Here is a 12,908-nt window from a genome sequence, read left to right on the forward strand (position 1 = left end):
CATTATACTAAATTGCCACATAAGTAACTGCCTGTGAAACACTGCCTAGTCTGTTTTCACTGCGTTATCCAGTCATTCTATCCACGAGGGGTTACAGCCATAACATCTGCCTGACCTACACCGTTCATGAAGACCAGCGGGTCTGCACTGCTGCCATTCACACTAACTGCTCACCAAAAGAGCAGCAAAATGTCCAGAATCAAATAGCAATTGACTCCGCTGAAAAACAGATCATTATTTCATCATTTAAAGATTCAGTGTTAATTTCACAAACGATATGCAAAAAAAAGGTTAAGAACTTTGTTCTCAAGTACTTATGGTCAACCTGTTTCAGAACTCTGTCTTTTTCTGGACCCTTAACTCTTCTATCCTGCATGTTTTCTCCTTTATGCAGTCCAAAACTGCTCAGACAGGGACTGTCTTTTATTTCATGTAAGGAATGTGCCTACTGTGCCCTCAGGCCCACCATCTAGCTTGAGGCTTCCAGACACAAAGAAATGAAAATATTATTACTAAGAACAATAGAATAATGAGTTGTCCTTAGAAACCTCATTAATGCCATATGCCCCACTGTGTGTCCTGTTTTTGTCCCCTCTTTTTGAGTGATGACTGGGCATATGAAAGAAGATGCTTGGTTCGGGTTTACCCTGCAGAGACTGGTTTGCTATTCTAACCAAGCTCTGGGAATAACAGTACATTTTTCATCTTAGAGAAACAGGATACAATAATACAGAATATTAATCAAATATTGTATTGTGTTCTCATCTTTGGTGAGTCTGAAACCATTTTCCACACTAAAAGAAAATAAATAATTATTAAAGAAGGCTTTTTTTTGTAAAAGGACACAAGCTGAAAAACATCCTATAAAGTTACAAATAAAATGCAAGGCCTTTTTGTAATGATCCATGAAGTGTTTATAAATATTGTTTCTTTTCAGTACCATGGACCACTGAACCTACAAGAGATGGCAATGCAGTATCTGATTCCTTTTTATAGATATTTTTCTCACAAAACTCTGTTGCATATTCATCCAAGCATGCTACATGACAATTCTTCTCTGTCATAGCAACCACAGCCAAATGCCATCTCAGCTGAAATGATGTGTCCTACGAGGACTGGAATGTATCACTCAACTTCAAAAAATAAGGAATTGTAATGCCAGTGCATTCACTGTTTTTCAAAGGAAAAGCATCATGTTTTAAAGCATTCAATACATGCAGGAAGCATACTTCAGGATGCCTCTCCTGGTGATTTTTCTTTCCCTTACTGCATTGCAGACAGTCCCATGTTGTTATTTCCTCCTTTTTTTTTAATATCCTAAGTGTAGTTTCCCTGCTCCAGATACATTACAGCACAATGGGAAAAACATTTTGTCCAACATTATGTATACAAATTTCTTCTAAAATGTCCTCTCTTGCAGGAGAAAAAGATCCTGTGCCTGCCAGTCAGCACAACGACTCAATTTGCAGCAGGCATGCACAGCTAGCAGAGTTGCTCACTTCAGAGACTGTTCACTCAGGAGGAAAACAGGTGTTATCAGTGGGAAGGTAGCCTCTATAATTACACAAGGAAACACAGAGGAGCTTTCATCTCCCATCCCAGACAGAGACAGGTTATAACACTATAATGCCGTGGTTATACAGCTCAGTCTTCTCTCCTCAACCAGGCCTGGTTCAAGCACACATCACTACTCACATAAATTAGAACTTCTTGCTAATATGACTATGACTTCCAGTAAGTCTGAGTCTCAACACTGCACAAATACTCTGACACTGTGGCACTTATTTTTTGAGAATATTTGAAAGCCTAACTGTGACTTTCATGTGCTGCTTTTTTGATGCACTAAGCACCTTCTACAGATTAGTGAGCAACCTTAGATGTATCTAGATAGATTCATTTATTCATTATCTGATCTCCTAAACAACAAAAGCAGAACCATTCTCCAGGGCGCTAGAGCACACTGCAGTGAACATTTAAACTAAGTTAAAATCTTAACTGCTACACAAAATTCAGAGCAATGGATTATCATCTCCTAAATCACAGGTTTGCCTTCTTGTATCTATGTACTAGCTCTCTGGCACAGGCTGGGAGGAAAATAATTTTGCTTTGCACAATGCACTTCTGTAATTTCTTAACAGGATCTTAACATTTATTGAATTCTGTGGAGTTCCCAGATTCCCTCCTTTTATTTGTTCTTTGCTGTGCGACAGAAGTACACCTACTGAAGGGATTTAGTAGCATGTTTCATTTTAGTCTGCTTTGCATCTGGGTTGCCTTTCAGTATGAGGACTCGACCTTGGCTGAACCCTTACCTGGATAGTGGGATTGACCATTAACATAAAATGGCAGACAAAGGGGAAAGAGTATTTCAAAACAAAAAGCAATTTTAAACTTAGACTGTGTACAGAGTATCAGATTTATGAAAATATCTAAGGAGCTGTATACCATTCATTAATCACAAAAGTGAGCAGCAAGTGCTCTGCCATGGGATTGTGACTAACTTGTCTTTCAGCAAACATGGTGGTTTTCTCTAGGTATATGCTCAAAGTTGACATGAGTTATAAGGCATTCATAGTCTAGTTCTGACCTCTCACAGACCAGTTCCAGTTGGCCAGAGATCTGCATGAGCTGTGCTGGTAGCTCTCCAGTGCCAATGAGAACAGGATGGAGCTCTGAGGATTGAAAAACTAACAAAGAACGATGGCATCTTTGCTCAGGTGATGATTAGTCATGTTTAAGCAAACAGTTACACTGCAGCAAAACTGAGGAAAGGGTTCACCAGAAGTTGGTTTTCACTGTAAGTTTAACAGCTTTAGTTGCCAAGTTATAGGACAGTGATAAAGCCTTCTCGGGGTGGTGAGCACTGTAGTAATCCAGAATTGCAGGCAGCTGTAATTATAACCAGATACATGAGAGTTGTGCTAGTGCAATGTCCCAGTTCCAGTAAAATTCATGCTGAGTTTGGGCTGAGGGAGATATCAGAACAAGTGAAACATCTGTAAGATTATCACCTTCAGCTGTAGCTAAGAAATGACCTTCCCCTACACAATCGGTGCAGTAGCCAGAATTCTGGACTCAGCTCTGCATTTGTTTGGCCTCCTTCACTTCAGTAATAAACACATTGCATATGCTATCTACTGCTACCTTGCTATTTGGCAGAAACTCCTGAAAAAAAAAAAAAAAGTAGACTATAAACACTCCAAGAATACAGAACAAGATACTTTTTGGCAAATCTTTCTTAATCAAACATGTCTAGGTCTGCAGGCAGCAGGCTCTCCATGGCCAGCAGACATCTCACGGAGCTGGAGCACACACCCTGAGGAGCCTCAGCCTGCATGCTGCATTAGGAGACAGATTAAATCAAAATTGGAAATAACAACAACAGATAAGTGGCTGGAGACACGGGTGCAGAGTGAGGGATGGCAGGAGCTTCCAGCACAGCCTTAAATCTGTGAGAAGCAGATACCTCACCCTATGCCTAAAACTGACTTTCCATAGTGTGACTTAAGCCAGACTGTGTCTCCTCTTTTAGAAAACTCTTCAGCTGCCTCCCAAGAGAGTACATGGTGGGAACTGCCTGACACACTGAAAGAAAGGGTAGGGGGAAGATATGTGAAGCTCCAGATTTCCAGGTAAGATTCTTTTGCGTCTACACTCTCCTCCCAAACACTATTTCTTTGTCTCTGTTCCTTCTGCACTTCTTCCTTCCTCCTCCTCGTTGGCAGGAGGTACAAAAGGAAGAAGAGCAGAAGGAGATGGTGTAACCACATTCTTCAGACAACTCAAATTAGTTAATATTTCAACTACATTGGCTGTGATCTAATGACAACTCTCCTAAAAGTGTTAGCATACATATGGGAACAATGTACATTTTGTTGCAGGTTCATATATGTAGGTAGTTCATATGCTGGGCCTAATAGTTAGAGCATGTACAGTGTCAAGACTCCACAGATCTATAGTCTCTCAAAAACATATATTACATAGGTAGAATAAAACCATGATGTAAAGGCAGCTTGGCAGAATATGAAAGACATTACAAAGGAAAAACACCTTTCAGGACTTCCATTTCCCATCTGAGGAGCTACTTTGTTGTATTTTCCAGCACTAGGATTCTCTAAGCAATGAGATACAGGGCATATAGTTAATTATCTCCACATTACAGAAAAGCACAACATAGTCATTATTTCAAAAAGCATAAATTTTTACCATATAGAGTGGACATGGTGTGAATCAAGAACTGGCTGAATGATAGAAGAGTATCACCAGAGAGTGGTCATCAATGGAGATGACTCAAGTTGGAGGCCTATGGCCAGTGGAGTTCCACAGGGATCAGTTCTGGGGCCAGTCTTGTTCAATATCTTCAACAACGACCTGGATGAGGGGACAGAGTGTACCCTCAGTAAGTTCCCTGATGGCACCAAACTGGGAGGACTGGCTGATTCATCAGAGGCTGTGTTGCCATTCAGTGGGATCTCAACCAGCTTCATGAGGTTCAACAAGGACAGGTGCAGAGTCCTGCATCTTGGGAGGAACAACCCCATGCAGCAGCCCAGGCTGGGGATTGACCTGCTGAGGAGCAGCTCTGCAGAGAGAGACCTGGGAGTGCTGGTAGATAATAAACTGAACATGAGCCAGCAATGTGCCCTCGTGGCCAATAGCATCCTGGGATGCATCAAGAAGAATGTGACCAGCAGGTCAAGGGAGGTTCTTCTTCCTCTCTACTCTGCCCTGGTGAGGCCTCATCTGGAGTCCTGTGTTCAGTTCTGGACTCCCCAGCTCAAGAGGGACAGGGAACCTCTGGAGAGAGTCCAGCGCAGGGACACCAAGATGATCACGGAACTGGAGCATCTTCCTTATGAGGAAAGGCTGTGGGATCTGGGACAGTTCAGCCTGGAGAAGAGGAGACTGAGGGGGGGGCTCATTAATACTTACAAGTATTTAAAAGGTGCACGTCAAGAGGATGAGGCAACACTTTTCTCTACAGTGTCCAGTTACGGGACCAACACAAAAGCTAGAACACAGAAAGTTCCACTTAAGGAAAATCTTTCCTGTAAGGGTGAGAGAGCCCTGGCACAGGTTGCCCAGGGAGGGTGTGGAGTCTCCTTCCCTGGAGACATATTCCAAAATAAAAACCCACCTGGAGTCCTATCACCTGGGAAAAAAAAAACCTAACATAGTCTGGACAGAAAGTTCAGTGTAACCTTGGTTAAAGAAACCTGAAAACCATTTGAGCAGACTTTGTACCCTTGAAGACACTTTTCCATAGAGCCTATTTTACTGTGACCAAAGCAGCACTTGGGTCCAGAGAAAATAAAACTATAACCATAATGGGACACCATCAGTCTCTGACTTCTGAAGGTTCATGTAGACCATAGGGATTACATTAAAAACTGCTGCAACTGAGAAAACAAGTTCTTGTTTCAAGAGCATTTGATTGGAACAGCTGATCAGACACTGGATTTGGCCTTTCCCTCTGGAACTACAGCAGATTTTTGGTTTCTTTGTTTATGTAAAATAATAGACTGAAATAGGATCTATTTTCAAAGTAAGTAACATAACACTTGTTGCCAGAAGATGAACAAACAGCTCTGATCACTAAGGAGCTGTTACAGCAATGCAGTGTCTGAGTCATTTAGGTAGTGAGGAATCAAGTACAACTGGTGGGATCTAAGTCAGAATTTACTGCAGCAATCCTATATGCTGAGTTTGCTGATTTATCTGAAGGAATAATATTATGAGCATCAACAGGAAACAAAGCAATTGGAGACTCACTTTTAGCAATGGGAAAAGTAGCTCTGATACCATCAATTTTTACTTTGGAATTAAAAAAAAAATACCTTTCTTCACAGAGCAATAAGCCAAAGGATAAATCTTTTAATTGAGATACAAACTGTAGATATTAATAAAAGGCTGCCAAAGTCTATTACTGATTTGTTTGCAATGACATTGAATTTAAGCAGCTACATATGCAGCAGGTGAAAAAGCAAAACTAATCATATGCGAGTCAGTTACTTTAGTAAACGTCATAGCAAGTGAGGGCTGTAATTTCCAAAACAGACAGTGAACTGGACAATGGTTTCCCAGTGACAGAGGAATTTAGAAAAAAAAAGGTTCCTTAGAGTGCTCTGACAGGGAGCTGAAGATTAGTATTTTAGCCTCTGTGAAATACTTCATTGACCCTAGGTCATCCTTTTAAAATAGGGTAGATTGTGTTATGTGTCTAGTATTACACCAAAGTAATCCGTCTGAAAGAACAGTTGTTTTCTTTCTCATCCCCACTGGAGTCCATGAGTATGTTCCCACATATCCCAGGTGTGCTAGAGGCCAGTTACCAACTGTGTGGAAGAGGGAGTGAAAAAAATCATGATTATTTTTCTGCCATTTTGTATTTCATAAACATAATTAAATGACAAAAGATTGAAAGATGCCCAAATGCACATTTTTGTTAGGACAACAGAATTCCAGGTAGATAGAAACTATCAAAATAATTCACTTTCTTAATTACCATGTTCCTTCTATAGGTTTTTTTCCTTTAGCTATTCAGAATAAACCATGACAAAATCAGATTTTACCCCTTCTTCATATACCTCAAACTAGTTGAACTTCTAGGTGGTTTCATGATCAGGTAAGGCCAAAACAGGTGATCTCATTCACCACCCCATGTCCAGATCCATGTTCCCACTCTTTTCTCCCCTGGGTTCAGCCTTCATAGTTATATAGACAAGCAGACAGAGGTGAGAAAGCCATTTGCAGTGGATGTCTTCTACTGGTTAAAAAAACATTTGAAAATGAGAATATGCTAAATGCTGCTCAGCATGAGCAACATACTTTACACCTAGCAAATTTATAGACTGAGATTTATATTCTCTCTGTGCTCCCTCAAAATATATACCAACACACACCAAGCAGTGTCATGAAGGGGAGATGATACTACTCCCAGGTGTCTTGCGAGTAAAGTTTATGGTCTGACCAAGTCAGTGAGATTGAATTCAAACAGGATTGCTGCCATTTAATACTCTTCAGTGTTTGACTCTGTATTTGAAGACTAATAGTCAACATACGATGCTATGATGATTCTATGATTAACTAGTTCAGAAAGGTAGAAATAGTTTTTTAAATGGTCTGGAAGAAGAGGTTTTACCTTCCATTTGGTTGATTTCAAGGAAGAAGAAAAAATTTGAATTATTATAACACCATTCAGACTAAATTATTTCTCTTTTTCCCTTAACTTCATCATTCAGGAAAAGTCACACTATAGCTAAAAAAGCAGTTCTCTTACTCAGCAAACTTGAGTGAAATAATGTTGGCAAACTATCTCCTGTGGGAAACAAAGGCAGGACAACTGTGATTAGAAAGGCTGAAAGGATTAAAGATATCTCAACTAAGCATTGGAAGAAAGATTTTGTTCTAAGTTTATTTCCTCTGTGGATAGCCTTGTCCATATTCTGTCATGCCTATATCATGTTACATTGTGATGAAAGGTCACATACTGGATGTTCAGTAACTTATACATCTGGAAGAGGAGAACTGACTGTGCTGTTATCACACCAAGACTACATTTCCTGAAAAATATATTGACGAATTTACAAGACGTTACATGGCCTCCTTATCACTTTTATTGAATATTTATTCCTCAACCAAAAATAAGGCAAAATACATTATTTCCTTATAACTACATAATTTTTTGCTTTGCTTTCTGCTCAGACAGGCTTGCAGTTAGTCCTAGTTTCTGCTGCCAGGAATCTCCCAGCCTGGATCAGCCTGTTGACCTCTAACTCAACACCTTGTCTCAAATATCCTCTTCTTCAAAGAGGCTTCTGACGCTGCCTTTTACCCTCTATCCCCTATGCATTGGCCTGTGGCTTGCTGAATTAAGACTGTGCTGTTGTGCTTGGACATAAATCACCACCAACTGTCTGTATATCCTTCTGACAGTTTTCCTGTTCTGAGCACATTTAGCTTTTGTTCCAATAGGCAAAGCTGCCCTTTCTCATCTTTTTCTTCTCAATCCATCACTGCCTTACAGGAACTCTTGCTGCCAACTAACACTGACTGTAAACATCAAGTCAGAGAGCATTTTTATCCCATTGATTCTAAGGACAAAGAAAGTAAGTCTTAATAAATACTGGAAGAGAGATGTGACTCTTCCAATTTCATACAACCAGTCCCACCGAGCTGGGCACATTTGAGGTGGGCATGCTTGGTTACGTCCTCTGTGTCATCCTCACCGCAGGAATGTCCACAGGACCCTTCATTCTCCCAAAAGCAGAGAGGTTTGGGAACTATCCTACAGCAGTTTTGCTCTATGTCTCAGCCGCCAGCTTCAATGCGGCAAGGAATACGGGGACTTCTTTGTTACATGGAAACACACAGAATAGATGAAGTTGCCCCAAGAGGCCACAGCAGTTTCCCAAAAAGCATTCTTACCCTTCTTCACCAGAAAAATATTTCTTTCTTCTTTGTTTTCCTGGCTATGTCAGTAAATTGCAGTAGCAGAAAACGTAAGTGTAGTCTGTAGGATTATAAGCTGCAACACAAAAAATATAACAGATGAGAGATAAAACTTTATACTTAAATTGCTGCTATTCATTGTGGCACTCAAGGACTCAGGTTATTTCAATAGGTTCTTTGAACAACTGAAGAAAGGAAGTAATTGTTCTATACTCAATATTAAAAATGGTCATGAAAGATCCACATAGTTCAGATTGTTATACAGCAAATAAATTTCTGAGAAAACATTTAAGGAAAAAAAAAAATCACACACATTTGCAGTGATCAAATTCCACAGGATCTGTGGATCAGTTCTGCACAGGAAGCAGACTGAAAAGAGTCAAAGACACATGAAAGACACAAAGACAAACAAAAAGAAATTTAACCTGAGACCAGCTTTAAGTAAAGCCCCAGAGCAGCAAAAATACATCTAAACATTACCCCATTTAGGATAGATTTGGAACTTGTTTGAGAAGACTTGTTTAAGAATAAACTAAGAGATTGCTCTCTAGCTCCAGCAGGTCATATGCAATCAGTCAGATGTTGCTTAATTTTCGTATCTTCCAAAAATAAGGAAAATATTATTAAAAGTTGAAAGAAAGTATTTTATAATTATATTGCAATAAGCTAAGAAAAGATACCCAGGGCCAAATTAACCTGTTGCCATAACACTAACCACAAGACAATCACATTAGGAAAGTTTTGCATCAAGTTTGCCAGCTGCACATCTGCATCTTACAAAGCTAAAAACTAATGCCATGGACCATATTTCAGGTGCTATCTACTGTCCTGCAAGTCCATTTGCTTTCACAGACACTCAAAAGGAAACTTTGCACTTCAGTTCTGTCACTGCAGAGTTCTGATCTGACAGTGATCAGAACAGTAACCAGGCTGGTGAAGGGTCTTGAGCACAAGTCTGATGAGAAGCAGCTGAGGGAACTGGAGGCATTTAGTCTGGAGAAGAGGAAACTGAGAGGAGACGTGATCACTCTCTACAGCTACCTGAAAGGAAGCTGTAAGGAGGTGGGTCTTAGTCTCTTCTCCCAAGTGGCAAGCAACAAGACAAGAGGAAATGGTCTCAAGTTGTGCCAAGGGAGGTTTAGATTGGATATTAGGAAAAATGTCTTCACCAAAAGGGCTGTCAAGCCTTGTAACGGGCTGCCCAGGGAAGTGGTGCAGTCACCATCCCTGGAGGTATTTAAAAGCCATGTAGTTGTGGGGCATGGTTTAGCCGTGGACATGGCAGTGTTAATGGCTGAATTCAAGGGTCCTTTCCAACCTAAATGATTCTATGACTCCTACATGTGAGGACCTTGCCTCTCCTCTTTATTAATGAGTGAAGGTAAGAGACAGGACTGCCTTCTCAAGTCAGACCAATGGTCCATTTAGTCCAGTATTTTATATATATATATATATCACAGTGTTAAAGGAGACTCAGTTTAGGGCATGGCCTCACATGTTCACTCCTTTCTGCTGTCCATACCCTCATGCTTCACCAGCATCCAGAACCAGGATGTTAATGAGTACATTCTGTCTTGTTTTACCCAGATTGCCTTTACGTATGTGCCATCCTTTAGTACCTGCCTCCACCACCCCGTGGGACAACAGACTCCCAAAAACAGACTTCTGTCTTAAAACTCTCTGCAACTAGCTTCCCCCAGTGCCACCTTGGTCTTGTGTTGTGGGACTTGTGAGAAGTCCCCTGCAGCAAGCCCCCATTTCTTTTATCCACCACCTTCTAGAATTCCTAAATGTAACTGCAAACTTCCTAAGTCATCCCACAGACTGGAGAGTATCAGTCTTGCTGGGGCCTCACAGAGGTGCAGCAACACTACGGATCTATCTAGACACCCAAGAGCACTTGCCTTTGAATTAAACTAGTTAAATCCTTGGTTTGTGGCACAACGAAATAGGCAGAAATTACCATTCATTACAGTAAATACATATTCAAGATGAAACAAAGCTAGATAGGCATAAATTTTGAAAGGTAAATATTTAAGATCTCATTGAGTTTTCTTTATTTCTAATACCATTCACCACTCCCAATTATGGTCTTATACTAAATGTACTGATATAGAAATAATTTTTTGCTCATAGGCACAAACAAGATGGACTTTGGCTAAAAGAGGAGGTTAGAACATCTTCCACGGGGAGTCTGAGAAAGCTATGACTACAAAACAGCTCATGAGAACGACTGTCCCCTGGGATCCTTCAGGATTAGATTACATACCTGGAGCTGAGTTGTGCTGTCAATGGTGATGATACTCAAATACTAGTCTTTCCCTGGGACCGATCTGATTTCAAACACAGTAAAGTGTAATGTATAAATGTCCTCTCATTGAAATTAATGGTTAGAAATTATCAGTGCAACTTGAATATACAATATAGGGATTGCAAAGTAACAAAGTCCATACCATTTCCAAAGTAAGTCACAAAGGTCCTGACAGCATCTGTGGCAAGGAGTAATTTAGTTTAACTCAATGACGAACCTTCACAACATTCCTCATATCATACAGCTTTTTTAGAATAAAATATTATTTTGTAAAGTAAATGAGAAACCAGCTGACACTTTTCCTTTCCAGATTCCCTGCAAAGCCAAGTGTCTAAACCAATTGCCCTCACATTTCGGAAGACATCAGCCTCCCAAGCCTGAATGCTGATCTGCCAAATTTTAGCCTGAAAGATATTTGGGGGTGTGGGGAACAATACTGAATTTAAATTCCACTGGGGCTTATAACAGAAGCACTGACAGCACAACAACATAAATGTAACTCTATCTTCCTGGATGCTCCATAAGACCAGCTCACTTTCTCCACTTCTGGTTGGAAATCGGGAACTGCTGAGATATGGTGTTTCAACTATTTCTTGTGTCACTTGTGCTTGGTATAAACTCCTCCTGAGGACTCGGGGCCCCGTTCCTGCAAGCTGATACATGTGAGCCTGCACAAACTCCCATTATCTTCAACAGGGCTTTGCGTGGGTGTAAGGGTTTGCCTGAACAGATCAGTTTGCAAAACCAAAGCCTAAGAGACTGCACTTAAGTGAAGTTTCATTTCTGTCTCCTCTCCTCCCTGCAGCTGGCCCTTAGTTATCTCTCCCCCTAAGACATCCCTTCAACTCTGTCAAAGTTCATATCCAAATTTCTCTGCATTGAACTCCAGACTTTCATACTCCCCACCTTTTTAATCAGAGGGCAGTATGTTTCACTCATCGGGTTTTTTTCTTTTCCTCTTTACCAAACACCTTTTTACCCCCACTGAAAACTCACTGCTCCCCAGCAGGCCAGCTAGGATTAACCTCAGCTCACCATAACCTTCACTCATGAATGAAACCAAGAGGCCTGAATCATGACCTTTCCATTAATGACAACAGTGTCATGATCTCTCATTCCCCAGACAAGAATTGGACTCTTCAAGGACATTAGATTATGGTCAAATTTTATTCTAGAATACACTTCTCATGGATTTGTTTAAAACTCATAAAACCTTCTTTGTACTAAGCTCCATTAAATGAATTTCTGAAGAAAAACTTATTTGTAGTATAATCAGCAAAACTGTCCTCTTAAGCATAGTAAAATAGCCTTCACTTCGAAAGTTTTATTTCACGGCCAAACTTGCAAAACCATTGACACTACAACACTAAGGATCATTGACTCTCTGTGGTTTCTGAGCCTGGTTTTCACTCCTGTCATGGTTTAGCAAGGAGCAGCTTTTGCTTGGTAACAGGGGGAGTGGGTTGCAGTGAAGACCTGCTAAAGAGTTTTTGGACTCTCCCCCGGCTCCTGGGTTCAGACCCACCTCTGTCCCGGCTGGGCCAATCTGGTGCCTCTGCCAGAACTTATTTAGGGGATGGGAATTTGAAGTGCTGGCAGGAGGTGTAAGAGTGATACAAGATGGAGGCGACCACGTGGACCCTACAGTCAGAGAAAGGAAGGAGAAGCACCAGACCAGAGACCCTTCTGCAAGCCGTGACAAGAATGCAGCTGTGCCCCTGCAACCCATGCAGGGCCATGGCAAGACCGAGAGTTAGCAGCAGCTCCATGTGAGTGAGAGCGCAGGCCATGCTGGAAAGCCTGTGCTCTGCAGAACAGCCCAAGAGGCAGAGAGGAGCTGCAGCTTTTGGGATAAATGCAGGTTGGAGCAGCCTGTGCAGGGCTGCCGGGTGTGTGAGGGACCCCACGGACTTGCAGGGAGGACTGGTGTGGAGCTCACCTGCCCTGAGGAGGGACAAACGGCAGAAGCTATCGGCAACAGACTGACTGAAACCCCCACTCCCTGCCCCCCTGGGCCATTCATGGGGGGAAGAGGTAAAAAGACCAGGATCAGGGCTGTGAGCCCAGGAAGAGGGGAGGAGTGGGGAGAAGGTGTTCTTAAAGGGCTGATCAAACTCTTCAATGTTGTACTACTCTGTTTATGTTG

The 12,908-nt window shown here is 41.3% G+C and overlaps 1 long non-coding RNA gene across 1 annotated transcript; it reads right to left on the reverse strand.

Moving 5' to 3' along the window:
* Positions 1-5,917: 5,917 nt before the first annotated feature.
* LOC133628859 (uncharacterized) lies at positions 5,918-8,608 on the reverse strand. The gene is made up of 3 exons (XR_009820889.1): positions 8,428-8,608; positions 6,588-6,766; positions 5,918-6,335 (listed from the first exon to the last, which is right to left on the reverse strand). It is a non-coding gene; the product is annotated as an uncharacterized LOC133628859 (long non-coding RNA).
* Positions 8,609-12,908: the final 4,300 nt, after the last annotated feature.

Source organism: Colius striatus, chromosome Z (assembly GCF_028858725.1).
Source record: "Colius striatus isolate bColStr4 chromosome Z, bColStr4.1.hap1, whole genome shotgun sequence".
NCBI lineage: Eukaryota > Metazoa > Chordata > Aves > Coliiformes > Coliidae > Colius > Colius striatus.